This window comes from Nematolebias whitei, chromosome 23 (assembly GCF_014905685.2).
Source record: "Nematolebias whitei isolate Nwh7 chromosome 23, NemWhi1, whole genome shotgun sequence".
Classification (NCBI taxonomy): Eukaryota; Metazoa; Chordata; class Actinopteri; order Cyprinodontiformes; family Rivulidae; genus Nematolebias; species Nematolebias whitei.
Window position 1 is genome coordinate 95,825 of NC_056520.1, and position 19,853 is coordinate 115,677.

Sequence of the window (19,853 nt, forward strand, 5' to 3'; positions counted from 1 at the left end):
CAATGAGCAAGTTTTGTAAGTATGTTAAAGGTCGAGTCTCGGTCAACTAAAATGTTTACTGAGAAGAAATGTCATGTTTAAACTTTTTCAGAAGATAATAGGAGTTTGACTCCACGAAGTCTGGTGTTTCTCCAATAATCTTTTCTGTCTGTTAAGCAATCTCATTCTCTGCCCTTGACTTTTGATGACATCTTACGTCACAAACCACACCTCTATTCTGGTCCATCCACGAATCAGAAAGCTCTAAATTGACCCGGAAGTCAACTCATTTAAAATGTGGCAACTTCCCGGTTCTGCACACAGAGTTCCACACAGAGTGCACAGAGTCTGATGTCGGAAGTCTGATAGAGAGTGCTAAGGAGATGAAAGGAGTTCAGAGTTCTTGGATGCAAACGCATTCAGGATGATCCAGAGACGTTTTGGGATTATAACTTCTGTTTGAATAACCTCGCACGACTCTCGAAGGATTTCAGCTGCTCTCAACGGAGACGCTGAAAGAGTCAAAGGAGGATCCTATACCGACGCTGACCTATCATCAACCAGGTAACAGTCCACTTCGACCAAGCGTACCGTCGCAAGCTGAGATCTGAAGGAGCGTGCACGTTTCTGGTCAAACAGATTAATTCCCTCACAAATCTCTCTGTAAGATAAATCTCCATTTCCATCTTAAACTCTCCTTTCTCCTAAATTAATTTGACAGATATCTTAGAGATATCTGAAGCAAAGTCCTCAATCACCGCCGTGTGATTGAAGTCCATTATTTGTGAAACTTGTCTGTTATTATTTTCATATTTTGCCAAATTAATGTAAATGTTTGATGTTAAACTTTGATTCTGAAAATAAATGACCGCATTCATTTTGATGGGTCAAAGATAATAACGTCTCTCGTTACATTTCTGTTAAATTCAATGCACGACATTTACACAGTCAGAAAGATGAGGAACTCGTAAAAAGTATGAAAATATCCAGCATATGACATACTACACTGACCTCCAGCTGCAGCTCATTCCACAATTTAGGGGCCAGAGCTGAAAAGGCTCTGCTTCTTCTGGATTTATAAAAGGTTCTTGGGGCTGCTAAAAGCATCTGGTCAGAGGATCTAAGAGCAAGTGATGGCATGTAAAGGTGAAGCAGTTCAGACAAATAAGAGGAACTAAGACCGTTCAAAGACTTAAAAACAAACAATAGAACTTTAAAATGGATTTGAAACTGGACAGGAAGCAAGTGAAGAGACATCAGAACAGGAGTGATGTGCTCACGCCTGCCTGTACCAGTCAAAAATCGTGCAGCAGCATTTTGTACCAGCTGTAACTGTGAGAGTGAGGCCTGGCTAACTCCTATCAAGAGAGAATTACAATAATCCAGGCGTGGATTACGGTCTCTTAAGTGGTGTCTAGAAAGGAGGGGCTTGATTTTTGACAGGCGCATCAGCTGAAAGAAAGAGGACTTAACCACATTGTTGACATGGCAGTCAAGTTTCAGGCAGGAGTCCATTTTCACTCCTAAATTTGTCACAATGGATTTTTCACATGGGGCCAAAGAGGAAAAATCAAATGTGGGGAAACTGCTAGGACCACTGCATTTAAAGACCATAACCTCAGACTTTTTTTTTTCATTAAAATGGAGGAAAATAAGTGTCATTCATCCTCTAATGTCATCAAGACAGTCCAGGAGAGACTGAGTGGAGCCATTATGTTTCAAAGGGAAATAGACTTGACAGTCATCTGCATATAAATGAAACTGCACACCATACTTTCTGAAAATAGAACCCAGTGGTAGAAGATAAAGTGAAAACAGGAGAGGATCAAGAATAGAGCCCTGGGGTACCCCCCAGGGGAGGGCAGCAGAAGCAGAGGTAAAATTATCCATCATCACACTGAAACTTCTGTCAGAAAGGTAGGACCTAAACCACTGCAGAGCTGAGCCAGTGATGCCCACCCACTGCTCCAGTCTGGAGATGAGAATGTCATGGTCAACTGTGTCGAAAGCAGCGGTTAAATCTAAAGGCACAAGTAAAACACAGTTTCCAAAATCCAGTGCTAAAAATATGTCATTAAAAACCCTTAAAATAGTATATTCAGTGTTGTAGTACATTTTGAAATCAGACTGGAAGACTTCCAACATTTTAAATTCATTTAAAAAGGCCTTCAGCTGGGTGTAAACAACTTTTTTTCAAAATTTTGAATATAAATAGTAACTTGGAGATTGGCCTAAAGTTTGAGAAAAAGGATGGATCAAGGCCAGGTTTTTTCAACAATGGCTGCACCACAGCATGTCTAAAATTGCTTGGTACCACACTAAACATCAAACTGCTGTTGATCACATTTAGGATAAAGGACCCAACAGTAGAAAATACCTCCTTAAGAAAAATGGAGGAACAACATCAAGGAGGGAACCCGATGATTTCATACTGGTGACCAGTTTCTTTAGATAGGAGAGGGAAATAGGCTCCAAATGATCAAAAACAGCAGGACAGGGGACTGGGATGGAAGAGTCATGGGATGGAAAAGAGATACAAGCCCTAGTAATAACCTTGTCCAAGAAAAAAATGCATAAACTTATCACAAAGTTCTCTGGATGCTTCAAGAGGGACCGGTTCATGTGCATTGAGGACAGTGTTGATTGTATTATAAAGAACACGGTGGTTGTGAGAGTTAGCAGTAATAATATCAGATAAATATTTTGCTCTGGCTGTTTTCACAGCTCATTGATAGCGACGCCAACTCTCTCTCAGTATATCAAGAGAGACTTAGAGTTTGTCCGTTTTCCACTTGCGTTCATTTCTCCTGCATTCCTGTTTAATGGCACGGGTATGGTCACTCAACCATGAGTCCGATCTTGGCTTTGATCACTTGGTTTAAATCGGGGCTACATCATTCAAAACAGAATGGCATAAATAATCAAAATATAAGGAAAGCTTCTCAGTACTGAGACACAGAGAGCTGTGAATCTAAATGATTAAAGACAGTGGAGAAATGGGCAGCAGAGGATGAGTTAAAAACACAGCAGTGTCGAGCAGGCGCACAGGACTTAACAGGTTTAGAAACAGGAATAAAATCACATAAAACAGGCATGTGGTCTGAAAACAATGCATCACCCATTTCCAAGTTACAAATAGATAAACCATAAGATAAAACAAGGTCCAGGGTGTGCGTACATTCATGGGTTGAACCCTTCACTGACTGAGTGAGACCAAAAGCATCCACTACATCTAAGAAATCCTTCACCAGCGGCTTTCCAGTGCAACACACATGAATATTAAAAATCTCCAATAATTAAAACTTGCTCATATTTAGACGAAAAATCAAATAATACAATTAAGCTTTGATTTAAAAGGGACAAATTCAGTAATCTGGCGTAGATCAAGAGGGAGTTTATTCCAGAGTCGACGTGCGGCTGGAGAAAAGGCATGGTCACCCCAGCATTTATATTTTGTCCTTGGAACAGAGAGCATGAGCTGTTTGACCTCAGAGACCTGGAGCGGGCGGGGAAACTTAACAACTCTGTTCTATAAGGAGGAGTGAGGCCATTCAGAGCTTTAAAAACAAATAATAAAAGTTTAAAATCTATTCTAAAATGGACAGGAAGCCAATGTAGTGGGAGTGAAACAGGTGTGATGTAGTCCCATCTAGGAGTGTTGGTTAAAAGGCAAGCTGCTGCATTTTGAATAAGCTGGAGGCAGCTCAGTGATGACTGAGGTACACCGACATACAGAGCGTTACAATAATCGAGCCTAGAACTGATAAAAGCATGAACAACCTTCTCCAAGTTGCAACGGTTCAAAAAGGGTTTGACCTTTTTAAAAGGCATAAATAAAAAAATCCAGACCGGACAACAGAGGTGACATGTTTGTCCAAGTGTAAAGCCTTATAAAAGGTCACCCCAAAGTTTCTCACTCAGTCACTGAATATTCAAATTTCCCAGGCCAGTTACATCTTTGTCACCAAATAAAATAAATTCTGTTTTACTGTCATTTAAAAACAGGAAGTTCTTGTTTAGCCAATGTTTGATTGCAAAGATTCAGTCAAAGAGAGAAAGCATTGGTAACTAGATCCTGGCCTTAATGGTAAATGGATTTGCAAATCATCTGCATAAAAATAAAATTTGACATTGTGGTAGCTTATAATAGATCCAAGTGGCAACATGTACAAGGAGAAGAGCAGAGGGCCCAAAATGGAACCCTGGGGCACCCCACACAGAAGAGGAGCTGTAGAGGAAGAGGAGCCATTGAAAAAGATAGAAAAGGGTTAGGTAACCCTAACCCTAATCCTAAATATGCCAAGATGGCCACGCTCAGAGCAATTGCAGCTTCACAGGCTCCTGGTACCATCCCAGTTTTTAGAAGTTTTGATATTGACTCTGTGCCTGACTCCGCGCGATTTATGCGTATGAATTATAGCCGAACCGAACTGATGAGAATAGGAGCGGATTTGCCACGAAATATAGCAGAAATCAGCAACAAACTCAAAACTACACTCGGCAGAATGCAGATCTTAAAGTCATCTACCTGGAAGCTGCAGCAGAGGCGTTCCAGCGGGCAGGAGATGAAGTGCTGCTCCCGGTTTAAGAGGAGAGGATGCCGGGCGGGGGTTATGGTGAGGCTACGAGCTAACACTAAAGCCGGTAAACTCCCCATGCCGTCTCTCTTTCTGTCGAACGTCCGCTCGTTGGACAACAAGATGGATTTACTTCATCTGAGAGCGAGCGCCTCATAAGAGATGAAGAAGTGTGCGGTGCTTTGCCTCACGGAAACGTGGATTACAAGCGAAACGCCGGACACAGTCTTCCAGCTGGATGACAAACTTTTTTTTCGAGCGGACCGCTGTAGCGAGCTAACGGGGAAATCATGGGGAGGCGGAGTGTGCATTTACGTGAGTAAAAGTTGGTGCACGAACTGTACTGTTGTAAATAGCTCATGCTCGAAGGCTTTGGAGCAAATAACAGTGAAATGTCGGCCATATTATCTACCCCGCGAGTTCACGGTGACTTTCTTCTCTGTTGTTTACATTCCTCCGGACGCTAATGCTAATAAATCACTGCAGGAGCTTCATGATATCATCAGCTCGCTGTAGAGCAAACACCCCGAGGCTCTTTACGTTGTAGCCGGAGACTTTAACCACGTGAATCTAAAGGACAGTATTTGCAGTTTGACTCCCATCACCCTTTGGAGCACAAGTTAGGAATCATCGGGACTCTGTATCACAGAGCAAACAGCATCCCCACTAGCTCAGGAGCCAGGCAGAAGTAGAAATCCCACACAAGACAGGCTCTAGAGCAATGTGGATATCCTAACTGGGCCTTCCTGAAAGCAGAGAAGAAACCCAAACAGGACTCCAGTCAGCCAACAGGTGAAAAGGAGGAACCCAGACCAGTGGTCATTCCATATGTTGAGGGAGTATCAGAGAAACTGAGACGTTTATTTTCTAAACATAACGTCCCAGTGGCTTTTAAACCCCAAAATACATTACGGCAAAGACTGGTTCATCCCAAAGATCTAGTCCCCCGGCACAAACAGAGTAATATTGTGTATGCTGTTCAGTGTCAGGAGGACTGTGATCAGTCTTACATCGGGGAAACTAAACAGCCACTGGCCAAAAGGATGGACCAGCACAGAAGATCAACATCATCAGGCCAGGACTCTGCGGTCTACACTCATCTCCAGGCCAGAGGTCACTCTTTCAGGGATGAAGATGTCCACATCCTGGACTGAGAGGAACAATGGTTTGAGAGAGGAGTAAAGGAGGCCATCTTTGTGAAAAGAAACCGTCCATCATTAAACAGGGGTGGAGCCTCCGTGTTCAACTGTCCCCCTCTTACAATGCTGTGATTGCTAGTATCACTCAACCCCCTGTGAATAGTAAACAGCCATCAGTGTGCTAATGATCCATTGTTAGGCTGATGGTCCTTCTTGACCATGTGAGCAGCTGGTTTTGGTTGTCAGCAGCAAACTGGTTGATCCACTCTGAGAATGTGCTATTTAAGAGACTGAGCTGAATACAGCACCTCAGACTGAGGAAGTCTCTCGGATGAGAGACGAAACGTTTCTACATTTTTTTGGTTGTTTTGCTTTGTTTTTTGTTTTTTTTAATGTCCAGAGGACCAGATTTAACTTTTTTAGATTTTTCTACCTGGATTATTGAGCATGCATCAGGATAATTTAGTATGTTTTACAAATAAAGTAAAATACACTGCTCAAAGAAATAAAGGGAGCACCTAAAAAAACAATGTAACTCCAAATCAGTCACACCTTTGTGGAATCAATGTAACCAGTTGGGTAGTAACACTTATTGTGAATCAATGTCACCTGCTGCTGTGCAAGTGGAACACACAACAGGTTGAATGAGAGGCAATTAGCAAGACAACCCCTATAAAAGAGTGATTCTGCAGGTGGTGACCACAGGTCATTTCTCTGTTCTCATCCTTTCTGGTTAAACTTTGTCACTTTTTTTATTTTGTCAGTGCTGTCACACATAGAGGCATCATGAGGTGTTTTTACAGCCCACTGAAGTTGTTCAAGTAGTGCAACTAATTCAAGATGGAACATCAATGTGAGCGGTGGCAAGAAGATTTGCTGTGTCTCCCAGCACAGTGTCCAGAGCATCAAATGGGTACCAGGAGACAGGCCAGTACACCAGGAGACATGGAGGGGCCGTAGGAGGGCTACAACCCAGCAGCAGGACCTATACCTCGTCCTTTGTGCAAGGAGGAACAGGAGGTCCACTGCCAGGGCCCTACAAAATGACCTCCAGCAGGCCACTAATGTGCATGTTTCCACTCAAACCGTCAGAAACAGACTCCATGAGGGTGGTATGAGGGCCTGACATCCACATATAGGGCCTGTGCTTACAGCCCAACACCATGTAGGACGATTGGCGTTGGTCTGGGAAGAGATCCCTCAGGAGAACATCCGTTGTCTCATAAGGAGCATGCCCAGGTGTTGTTGGGAGGTTATACAGGCACGTGCAGGCCACACACACAGCCTCATTTACACTTGTCCATCCATCCATTCATTTTCTTCCGCTTATCCAGGGTCGGGTCATGGGGTAGCAGCTTAAGTAGGGATCCACCTATCAATCTCACGCTCCATTATTCCCTCATTCATGAACAAGACCCCAAGATACTTGAACTCCTCCACTTGGGACAGGACCTCCTCCCCGACCCGGAGAGGGCACTCTACCCTTTTCTGGCTCAAGACCATGGCCTCGGATTTGGAAGAAAGTCCAACTCTCACTGGGAATGAGCCAGACTTACTGCCGGCAATGCGGACCAGGCTCTATATCTATATAGGGGGAACAATACCCCGGTCTGCCAATCCAGGGAACTTTCCCCGATGTCCACGCAATATTACAGAGTTGTGTAAGCCAACACAACCCTACAACATCCAGAGCCTTAAAGGAACTCCAGGCGAATCTCATCCACCCCTGGAGCCCTACCACTGAGGAGCTTTTTAACCACCTCAGTGACCTCAGCAGCAGAGATTAGAGGGCCCGACACAAAGTCCCCAGACTCCGCTTCCTCAGTGAAAGACGCGCCGGTGGGATTCAGAAAGTCTTCCAAGTATTCTGCCCACTGACCCACGACATCCTGAGTTGACGTCAGCAGCACACCACCCCCACTATAAACAGTGTTGGTGGTGTACCGCTTTCCCACCCTGAGATGCTGGAAGGTAGACCAGAATCACCTCAAAGCCGTGCAGAAGTCATTCTCCATGGCATCTCTGAACTCCTCCCATGCCCGAGTTTTTGCCTCAGCGACCACCCGAGCTGCATGCCGCTTGGACTGCTGGTATCCAACAGCTGCTTCCAAGGTCTCACAGGCCATGACAATTCATGACAAGCACAGAAGTCCAACAACAGAACACCACTCGGGTTCAGATCAGGGGGGCGTTCCACACAACCACACTCCTCCAGGTCTCACTGTCATTGTCCACGTGAGCATTGAAGTACCCCAGCAGAACAAGGGAGTCCCCAGGAGGTGCACTCTCCAGTACCCCTTCCAAGGACTCCAAAAAGGGTGGGTAATCTGGGCTGCTGTTTGGTGCATAAGCACAAACGACAGTTAGAACCTGTCCCCCCACACGTAGGCAGAAGAAGGCTACCCTCTCATTCACCGGGGTGAACCCCAACACACAGGCACCAAGATGGGGGGCAATAAGTATGCCCACTCCTGCTCGGCGCCTCTCACCCGGAGCAACTCCAGAGTGGAAGAGCGTCCAACCCCTCTCAAGGAAACAGGTTCCAGAGCAAGAGTCATGCGTAGAGGTGAGTCCAACTATTTCTAGCCAGAACCTCTCAACCTCACACACCAGCTCAGGCTCTTTCCCCACCAGTGAGGTGACATTCCACATCCCAATAGCCAGCTTCTGTAGCCAAGTATCAGATCGCCAAGGTCCCTGCCCTCGGCCACCACCCATCCCACATTGCACCTGACCCCTTTGGCCCCTCCCACAGGTGGTGAGCCCATGGGAAGGGGGACCCACATCTCCTCTTCAGGCTCTGCCCGGGTAAAAGCCTGGCCATCAGGTGTTCGCCAGCGTGCCCCACCTCCAGGCCTGGCTCCAGAGTGGGGCCCTGGTGACCTACGTCCGGGCGAGGGAACATTGAGTCCATGTACTTTTCTTATCATAGGAGTGTTTGGGCTTCACTTTGTCTGGTCCCTCGTCTAGGACCTGTCTGCCTTGGGTGACCCTACTAGGAGCGTGAAGCCCCTAACAGCATAGCTCCTAGGGTCATTGGGACACTCAAACCCCTCCACCACGGTAAGGTGGCAGGCCAAGGAGGGGTCAAACCCCATTAGACTTGTCTTGAGGAATATTCACTGATGTTGAATCAGCCTGTTACATTTGAGCTGGTGCGTTTGCATTCACACTGCACTATGCATTCGAGTCAACCTGTAGAACCAACCTGTTGAACCAACCTGTAGAACCAACCTGTTGAACCAACTAGCCACTTAGTTGTTTATGGCTAGCTGTGAGCTCTCTGAGAAGATCTTTCAATTTCAGAAACCATGCAACAGCACATTGTAACTTCATCCAGGAAGAGAAATGTTTCATCAGCTGATCTGTTGCATCCTGTTGTACTTGAACCAAAGTCACATGTGCTGAAGTGATTCTCTTGATCTCGGGGTCGTCAAAGTCAACCATCATAGGATCTGGATTCTTGGGCCACTGATCTTGAGGGCTGCATAAAAATTCTGGTCCTGATAGCCAGTTTTTGGATTTCAAAAACACTTCAACACTCTGTCCTCTGGAGACGTGATCAGCTGGGTAAAGAGTGGTATTTGACATACCTCCATTGTGATGTTCAGTGTTTTTCCAGGATTTTTAAGACTCTGTTAGCAACAAACATCTTGAGTCTTGCACTTTCACTGTTTAAGTACTTTAGCACAGCAGTGCTATCTGTCCAAAACACAGAGTCATTAAGCTCCAACTCTAGTTCTTTCCTGAGAAGTTTGTCCATTTTAACTGCCACTGTGGCTGCAGTCAGTTCCATTCTTGGCATAGTTGGGGTCTTAATTGGTGCAATTCTTGCTTTTGCCATCATCAGAGTACATTTAGCATCTCCTTTATCATTACGCAAGAGCAGATAACTTGCTGTTCCGTAGCCATCCTTGCTTGCATCAGCAAAGTGATGCAGCTGTGCAAAGACTGAAGCACCAAACTGTTTTGCTTTAACACATTTGGAAACTCCAAAATATTTAAGAAGTTGCAGACTTTCAGCCCATTGTATAAAGTTTTTTACAATGTTTTCTGGGAGATTTTCATCCCATCCATATTTTTCTCGACACAGATTCTGCAGGATCCTTTTGGCAAGCTGTACCACAGGAGCAATGAATCCCAAAGGATGAAAGACTGAACTAACCAGGGACAGCAGACCTCTTCTTGTGTGTGGTTTCTTTTTTTATGCTGATTTTGAATTTAAACTGATCCATTTCAGCACACCATTGGATTCCTAATGCCCTCTCCATTGGCAAGTTGTCCTTATTTAAGTCCAAATCCTGAAAACCTGTAGCCTTTTCCTCTTCAGGAATAGAGCACAGCAATTTCTTGCTGTTGCTAGACCATTTGGTTAGTTTAAATCCACCCTTTTCCAGCATGCATCTCAAATCATTGAAAAGAGAGACTGCGGTGTCTTCATCAACAGTGGATTTAAGACAGTCATCTACATAAAAAATTTTCCTGACTGTTTTAGCTGCTTTTTGACCAAACTCTTCTTCAAAATCTGTTGCACATTTCTGAAGTGCAAATGTTGCAATGCTTAGTGATGAGGCGACTCCAAATATGTGAACCAACATCTTGTGTTTTATGACCTCCTGCTCATAATTCCCATCAGGCCACCAGAGAAACCTGAGCAGGTATGTGTCCTCATTGCTGACTCTAACTTGGTAGAACATGGCTTCAATGTCAGCAATAACTGCCACTTCTTCCTGTCGAAAGCACGTGAGAACCCCTAAAAGAGAGCTCGTTAAGTCTGGTCCTTGAAGAAGCTGTTGGTTTAGTGATGTCACCTGAAAACTTGCTGCACAGTCAAAAACAACATGCAGCTTTTGTTTTACTGGATGTCTGACTCCATGGTGAGGCAGATACCAGATTTTTCCATCTGCAGACTCGCATTCAGCTCTATGAAGTTTCATAGCATATCTTTTTTGAAGAAGACTTTCCATGAAAGTGACATATTCTTTATAAAACTTAACATCTTTATGCATTCAACTTAAGGAAAAGGTTTTCTATTGTTCTTCAATAAACCGATTGTTTGGCAAAGACAGGGTCTTGTTTCTTTTGGGAAGACAAATGGTATAATGACCATCAATAAGCTTCGAGGACTGAGACACCATCTCAATGAACTTGTGATCTTCTTTAGACATTTCAGTGTCTTCATTTTGTCCCATGTCAGGATAATCCTGTTTGAACTGCAGTTGCCAAAGTTCTTCTAACCTGGTAACAGAGATTCTGTTAGCAGTCACTTCTGTCAGTTTGTTTTTGTCCATTGAAGCACTTCCACCTCTGAGTGGTCTATTTATTGTCCATCCTAGTCTGGTCCTCACACTGTATGGTCCATTTCCGACACTGTTGATTATCTGTAGTGGTTCCATTGCCTTGGGAACATTTGCTCCAATAAGCAAGCCAACTTCAGCTTTTATTGTAGGAAGCTTTACATCAGGGGTGCCCAACCTTTTTTGAACCAAGAGCTACTTTTGAAGTCGGCAATTTGCCGAGAGCTACTCGTCCAGTCTCATTATCAACAAACATAATTTTTCATCAATCCCTACTCCTCACTTCTTTAAAGTAAATAAAACAGAACGTGATGTGTCTATAGGAGACAACTTTTTATGCAAGCTGTATAAAATAAATGTGTCTCTACCTTAGTGGGACTTCTGACACTGAGAGGAGGAGGCCAGGGTCTCATAAGATGGGCAGTATGAGGTGGTTGCGAGGCGCAGGCAGGTCTCCAGATGATCATCATTCATTGTGGATCTGTTTTTGGACTTGATGATTTTCATGTGTGAAAAAGCAGACTCACACAGGTAGGTAGATCCAAAAAGTGCTGTTAATTTCAAAGCACATCTTCGGATGTTAGGATACTTTTCTTCTGACAGCAGACTCCAGAACTCTCCATCCACGCCAGGTGATGCTCTGGATTTGATCCCAATGTCATTTTGCAGACTCAACACCTCATTTTCAACACCAGAGATGTCCAGCTGAAACACGGACACCAATTTGGACACAATGTCATCCACATCAACATTTCCAAAAGGATAACACATGTAGCTGGTAACAGGCTCGATGGAGGAAAAGTCAGTAAATCAACTCTCAAATTCTGCTGAGATGCTCTGAACCTGCTTAGAATAGTGTGCACTGTCCAGTTGTGGGACTTCTTTCCCTTGGCGCTGTAGCTCTGCCTCCATGTGCGGGAAGTTTCGCAGGTCCCTGCGTTGCAGCCGACTTGTGAGCAGTTGCAGCCTGCTTTTGAAGGTGCTCACAGAACTGATCATGTGGATTATGTTTTTGTCCTTTCCCTGAAGCTCCAAATTCAGTTCATTGAGCAGGCTGGTGAGATCTGTGAGGAAGGCTAAATCCAAAAGCCACTGGGTGTCCTCTAGTTTTGAATGTTCACCATGATCTGACAGCTTCAGAAAATCCCTGATCTCAGGCAACAGCTCACTGAATCTGTCCAGAAATTTACCTCTGCTTAGCCACCTGACGTCCATGTGCAGCAGCAGGTCTGTGTGGTCTGCTCCTGCCTCCTCCAAGTGAGCCCGGAACAACCTCCTCTGCAGACTCCTGGCCCTTATAGAGCACACAGTTTTCATGGCAACATCCATCACTTCCTTCATGTTTAAAATCTTCCCACACAGGGCCTGTTGGTGGATGATGCAGTGATAGTGCAAAATGTCTGGGAAAGCATCATTCTGCTTGCAGAGTGCAACAAATCCACTGGTGTGACCAGTCATTGCTGGAGCGCCATCAGTTGTTATAGAAATTAGTTTAAAGAGGGGCAAGTTGCTTTTATTAACAAACTCCATAAACACATTAAAAAATATCTTCTCCTCTTGTATGTCCCTTCAAAGGCAAGATGGTGAGCAGCTCCTCTTTTGCACTCATGTCTGCAAAGGCCATTCTGATAAAAACACACAGCTGGGCTACATCCACCATGTCTGTCGACTCATCAAACTGAAGAGAGAAACACTCACATTCTTCCACGTCCTTTTTTAGCTGCTCCTCCACATCCACAGCCATTCCCTCACATCGCCGTGTCACTGTTTGTCTGGACAACTGCACGTCTTTAATAGCAGCTATGATCTCACTTTTATTTTTAAAATCATGAAAAAGCGCATCTGCAGCCTCAATAAACGCTTCTTTCATAACTTGTCCATCGCTGAAAGACTTCTTATGTTGAGCCAGGATGCGGCTAACACGGTAGGAAGCTATCGTAGCAGCTTTACCTTTTGTGCTGGGGCGAGTGAAGACTGATTGCTGGGCTGCAAGCTTGTTTTTTAGCTCCCGCACTTTCTGAGTCCGTAAAGAACTTTTAAGAGGGAAATCTGTCTCAAACCGTTTGTGCATCGTCTTGAAATGCCGCTCCAAGTTACACTTTTTGGGTAAGGCAACGCTCGAATTACAGATGAGGCAAATGGACTTCGAATTAGAATAAACAAAAAAATACTCCTCCTCCCACTCTGTGTGAAAATAATAAGTTTTCGTTTGCTTGTTCGCTAGTTTTCCATCCATGTTTTCTGCGCACCGACATTAACTACTGAGCCTAAAGTCTCGGGAGAGCACTGTGTCACCGCACCCAAAACTCGCGAGACTATGTCTGTGAGAATACAAGTCAAGGCTTCGCTTCGCGGGCGACTGGGAACCAGCTCGCACCCAAAACTCGCGAGACTATGCCTGTGAGAATACAAGTCAAGGCTTCGCTTCGCGGGCGACCAGTCGCCCGCGAGCGACTGGTTGGGCACACCTGCTTTACATCCTTCAGGTGTGGCCAGATGTCAACATCTTCCTGACAGGGAATATTCTCTTTGGCCACAGGAATAGTTTCCTGTGAAAATACTTCTGGAAGCTGTATGTACTGATTGCCATCCAGGCTACCGATTTCAAGTCCACCAACAACAGAAGTGTTCACAAGAGCTTCTTTTCCCATTGTGCGCAGTAAAATACTGGTATTACGCCCCGTCATACATAGCTGGTTAATGAGCGACTTCGTGGCAAAAGTGGCAGAACTACCTGGATCCAAAAAAGCATAGGTAGTTACTTCTTCAGTTCCTTTTTGTGACTTAACACGTACTGGTATAAGTGACAGAACACAGTCTTTCTTACCGGCCCCAGTGACTCCAAAACTTTGACTCATTTGGACAAGAGCGCTTGATATTGTTTGTCTTTCACAACTGTCTCTTGTTGTTTTTTGTCCTGAATCTTTAGGAGTAATGTGTAGCAGTGTAGGATGCAGTCGTGAACATTCTTGACACTGAGCCTTCTCCTTGCAGCTGTTGCTCATATGACCATGTTTTAGGCAGCCAAAGCATAGTCCTTTACTTTTCAAAAAGTTTATCTTCTCTGTATGTGTTTTACCCTTTAGTTTTCTGCAGGACGAAAGAGTGTGTTGCTCTCCTTTACAGAAACTACAAGGTTTGCTCTTTGGGTCTAGGTGGGGTGTCTGTGTTTGTTGTCTTTCCTGCTTGCAGCTGTCTGTATCATCTCTATATTCACTTTTGGGGTGAAAGACAGTTGTTGTGAACACCATTTTTGGTTGAACTGTTTGTGAACGTTGCTCCGTTAATTTCTGTTTTGCAGGTTCCTTTGCATTTGCTGAATCCTTAATATTTCCATACAGTGGGTGAAGCATATACTTAACTTGCTTATTTACAAAGTCAACAAAGTCTTTAAACTTTACTCTTTTCTTTGTGTTTTCTTGCAAGTCGCAAGCCTTCTTTCTCCATGTTTCTCTGAGCTTGTATGGAAGCTTGTTAATTAGAGTCTTAATGTTAGTTGTGTTGTCCAAGTCTTCCATGTAACTAATATCTGCCATGGCATTGGAGCAGCCTGTCAAAAATAATGCAAATGATTGTAGAACAGCGCCATCTTCTGGCTTGATTGTCTGCCAGCTCAATATTTCACTTATAAATGCTTCAGCTATTTTGTAATCATCACCAAAGAAGTCCTTCAACATCTGCTTAGCATGAGCATAACCCATTGAAGGTTCCATGTGGAGGCAGCTTTTTACTAGTTCATGTGGTTGTCCAGCTGTGTACTGCAGCAAAAACTGAAGACGATCTGAATCACTGTCGGTACGACCTTCAATTCCATGCTCGATAGCTCTGATGAAGGATTTGTACTCCAGTGGGTCTCCTTTGAATGTTGGAATTGTGAGTTCAGGCAGAAGTGATGTTTTGTGATTCTTTACAAGGTACTCAGTTACAGCAGCTTGCTGAGAAACTGCCTTGCAAAGACTATCCATCACTGGTCTATCATTGAAGTTTGTGATCAGAGTGTGTGAAGAACTGAGTGGTTTAATGGGCTGAAGAGCACGGTCCACAGTGGTAGCTGGCAAGGCACTATGCGGCCGTTGTGGTAAGGTGGCATATGTCTCTGCTTTATCCCCGTTTTCTTCTGTTCCTATAATGCTTTTAACTTCCTGAATGCCTTCATATTTTTGCAAAACTTCCATTTTTGCATCTGCCTCAGCCAAAGCGGTCTGTATTGCATGCATCTCCTTTTTAGCTTTTATAGCCGCTTCCACTCTTTGCTGTTCAGCTTCCATTTCTGCTTCTCGTAGCTTTTCTTGAGCTTGTCTAAATTTTTTCTGTGCTTGCCAGTCTGCTTCTTCCTTTTCAATTGCCAACTTTTCTTGCAAAGCTGCAGCCTTAGCCTTTAATGATGCACGCTCCATTTCTGCCTTTATTCAGATGAAGATGTTGAAGAAACGCTTCCACTTTGTGATCCACGACTGCTGCGCCTTATAGACTTTGACACAGCTGACTTACTGTCTTCAGGTGCTACCTGTTGATCGCACCTTTCAGCCAGTTCAGAACGTTTTACAAAATCTTTCATCCAGTCCTCACATTTCCAGAAAAATGTATTGATTGTCTCCATTGTAGGATCAAACCAGTCCTTTTGATCCTCCACAAACTCCTCCTCAGTCATGTACTGCTTTAAACCTATGTTTAGGCCAGAAAACTCCTGTTGCAGTTTACTGAAATCAACACGGAGGTAGGTTTTTTTTTTACCATGTCTGCATTTCCATCGCCGTCCATTAACTGCCCAATTTTTTGTTTCATTGTAGTTAGCTGGGATAGTTTGCATCTGCGAGCATGGATTTGTTTAGTTTTGTGCTCTTCCACAGCCTTTTCAGTCATTTTAATTGTCTGCTTTCCAATATTCTGTTCATCCATAATCAGCGATCTGTCCACACGTTATTTGTAAAGGCCGAAAACAGGTATGAGGCAGCCTAATCCACTGCACCTGCCGGTCCTCACAAGTTAGCAATTAGCTGAAACACCCATCATGCTGTGATCTTTGTTAGCAGCTCTCCATGAACCGAAGCTTGTCACTTACAGCTTTCTGTTCTCCATCCTTTCCAGCTTGTTCTTGCATCCAAAATATATCCAGTCCGTCTGTTTCAAGTCCAGTATCCATGCGAAGTCAGTTTTTTTGACAAAATGTAAATCCTTATCGAGTGAAACCTACTTAAAAATGAAACATGTACAGCAAAAAAGTAAGCAAAAACAACTTATCCACGAGTTGGTAATTAAACAGAAAAAGAGCTAGGGAGGTCAAAAAACTTTTTGGCTTCACTCCCCAACTAGTCTGTCTGGACTTTCTCTCCTGACATGCCCCACCCACAACACATGACTTAAATAAACATGTTACCAACGCCAAACCAACAAAGATCTACACATAAAACAAATAGCTTCAGTCATACAAATAATCTTTACAAAATTTACTTTAGGCTCCTACACGGACTTTCTAGGAAAACGAGCTAGAGTTTGATTAAAGTGGACTAAACAGGGCTGGTGTGAATGCACCCCAAGATTACGCTGTTGTTAGTTTTTAAAGAAAAGTTATTTGAGTAATTCTCAAAGTTTTTGTAGTTATTTCTGTTGTACAGCTACCAGTTTATACCTTTTACAAATAAAAGTTTGCAACTATTTACTTGATTTCTTTATCATTTACTTTATTCTATATTTAACTATTACTTATTTAATTTATTCTTTTATCACTTTGATAAATATATTAATCTGAATGAGTCTTTTTGGGGAAGGGAGTAGCGAGGGATTGGGGGCTGGCTAGGAAGAAAGAAAGGGGTCTTTGAGGAAAATAGGTTGGGAACCACTGTCCTATACGGCTTAAGCACAAAAAAAAAAAAAACTGTCCAGATGACCTGACTGAAAAAATGTTGGATTGTATACCTGGATTATTGAGCATGGACTTTGTTGTTTTGAACCAGTTTGACATGACTGTTGACGAGGAAGAGGGCCAGCAATTGGGCATGCCAAAGACACCATCTTAGCACCAACATAACTGGTTTGCTCCACTTTGGAGTAAACTGTTGGGGTAAGAATCAGTTTTGTGTTGTGTGTTTCCTTGACTGATCAAGTCTTCTGGATGGAAGGTGAAACGTTTCAGCACAAAAAAAAGAAACTGTCCAGATGACCTGACTGAAAAAATGTTGGTGTGTCCTATACGATGTTCATTCGTACGCGCGTGCTCACACAGAGTCATGTTCGTGCTGTTGTTCGGCGTATTGTCTTAGAGTATTTCTTAGTCATATCTTAGAACTTATTACTGTTTATCTTTACAATTTATACTTTTTTTGGATGTAACTGGGACTATGTGTATACAATTTCGTTCCACCACATGTCGTGCAAATGACAAATAAAGAAACTTTGACCTTGTCTCTGCGTGAGTGCAGCTACAGCGTGCGTTCTCAGGACATCGTTACCTGCAGTGTTCCCTCAGTGAGGACTGAACTAGACAAAAGGACCTTCTCCTCCTCCGCTCCTGTTTCCTGGAATATCTTGTGAAAACATCTGAAGCTCTCGACCTTTGACCTCTTTAAGTGGCTTCAAACATCTGACAAGTTCCTGGAAAAACCAACGCAAACATGTTCCTGTTTTTAGTTTTCTACATTGCTTTATAATATGGAGATGTTTTTGTTTAGTTTTTATTTCATTTTTTCTATTTACTTTTTCCATTTTTTATGCTTCTTATATGATTGTCTACTGTTGTCTGTGCCTCATCTGTGTTGTTCATTTAAAACAGGTCTCTCTGTAAATGAGTCCTCAAGGCTCAGAACCTGCAGAAATAAATGTTTAATCTTTGAAACTCAATGTCACTAAATTGAAACTTAATTTAATGGTTTGAAACTGAATAAATTTGCTTTGAAATTTCACTTTTATATAATTGGGTTTCGTGGCAGCACGGTGGCGCAACTGGTAGAGCTGCTGCCTCTCAGCGAGCAGGTCCCTGGTTCAAACCCCGGTCCAGGGGCCTTTCTGGGTGGAGTTTGCATGTTCTCTCCGTGCATGCGTGGGTTTTCTCCGGGTGCTCCAGTTTCCTCCCACAGTCCAAAAACATGCATGTTAGGCTGATTGGTAACTCTAAATTGTCCCTAGGTGTGAGTGAGAGAGTGAATGGTTGTTTGTCTCGTTTGTCTCCATGTGGCCCTGTGATGGACTGGAGACCTGTCCAGGGTGTACCCCGCCCCTCGCATAGTGATTGCTGGACATGGGCACCAGCGACCCCCGTGACCCAAAATGGAATAAGCGGGTAAAGATAATGGATGGATGGATAATTGGGTTTCAATTTCAAAATGTCACGTTATAGAAAATGCATTAAAATGAGAAATAAAAGTGTGTCTCATCTGTCAGGTCTACTACAGTAATTTAACATTAGTTCTGTGTCAGTGGGTCACTTGATGTAAATAAATTATATTAATTTTTGTTTCAAGAGTTTTTCGTTGGGTAATTTGTTAACGGTCCCTAAGCGAGAACTGCAGCCTGAGCCCAGCTGACCCAAATCAGACCGCCTGCATCGGACTGAAGGAGAGGAAGACACCGCTGAATCCTGGGAGCGCAAATATCCAGTGTCTAAAACTAAAGTCACTTCTTGTGGTTTCAAGGCGCTCGGCTCTTCTGCCTCCGTAACGTTGAGCAGCACGACCATGTCAGCAAAGTTTAAAGCTGTCGGGTTTGAACTGAGTCTGGTGGGATCAGGTTCAGTAACTGCTTGAAGACTTACCTGGTGCAGAACTTCAGCCAGCTGCAGGTCCAACGGGTCCAGACTGCAGCTGGTCGGTTACTGATTCACCCGGTTAATGATCCGAATCTTGGAACTGATCCACGACTACTTGAACCACTTCCGGGGTCTTACGTCGTTTGTTTTCGTCAATATTTAGTTTCAAGTCTGTTAAATCTGTTTTATCCAAAACTCGTGCACTTTAATTACAAAACCGTTTGAGAGTAAAATAACAAAGTCCATGCTCAGTAATCCAGGTTCATCAGTGACTGACGAAGCCTTCCGGATCGAAGGCGAAATGTTTCAGCACATAAAAAAAACTGTCCAGATGACCCGACTGAAAAATGTTGGAGGAGAGTAAAATAGTTTTGTTCTAGTTTACTGAATGAACCAGATCACTTCAAGGTCAAGCTTCTTTATTGTCACTCGCATCACATGTGGTACATGAGGTGGAATGAAACTATGGGTCCGTTACATCCAACAAAAATACAAATTGTAAAGAACAACGGTAATAAGATCCAAGACATGAACTGAATGAATCAGATTATTCATTCAACCTTTATTTCCACAGGTTGATCCCATTGAGACTCGGGGTACAAATTGAGAACAAGTGAAAATAAAATGGTATTAAAGTTACCAAAAAAAAAGCTAACTCATGCTGCTGATCTCATGCTGCTGATTTCTTTCATGTTGTGCTCATTCGTACTCATCTGCTCACACACACTCATGTTCGTGCTGCTGTTGTTCGCTGTAGTTTTTGTATTACTAGTGTTTAGTGTATTTATGAGTTCATATCTTAAATCTTGGTTTTCTTTACAATTTGTATTTTTGTTGGCTGTAACTGGGACCATGTGCAGTTTCGCTCCACCACGTGTGACTTTGACTAGGTTATAAATAAACTGAATTGTAAGGCGATGTAGAAAACTAAAAACACGTCTGCATCATTTTTCCCCCAGATCCAGATTAAAAAGTCACTGATATGAACAGGATCCATGCTCTAACACACCTGTCACCTCCTCATGATGATCACCCATCGATTCAAACCAGCTGAGTTGGAGCACAAACATTTCAAACCTGCAGGATGGTGGCCCTCCAGGACCAGGACTGGACACCTCTG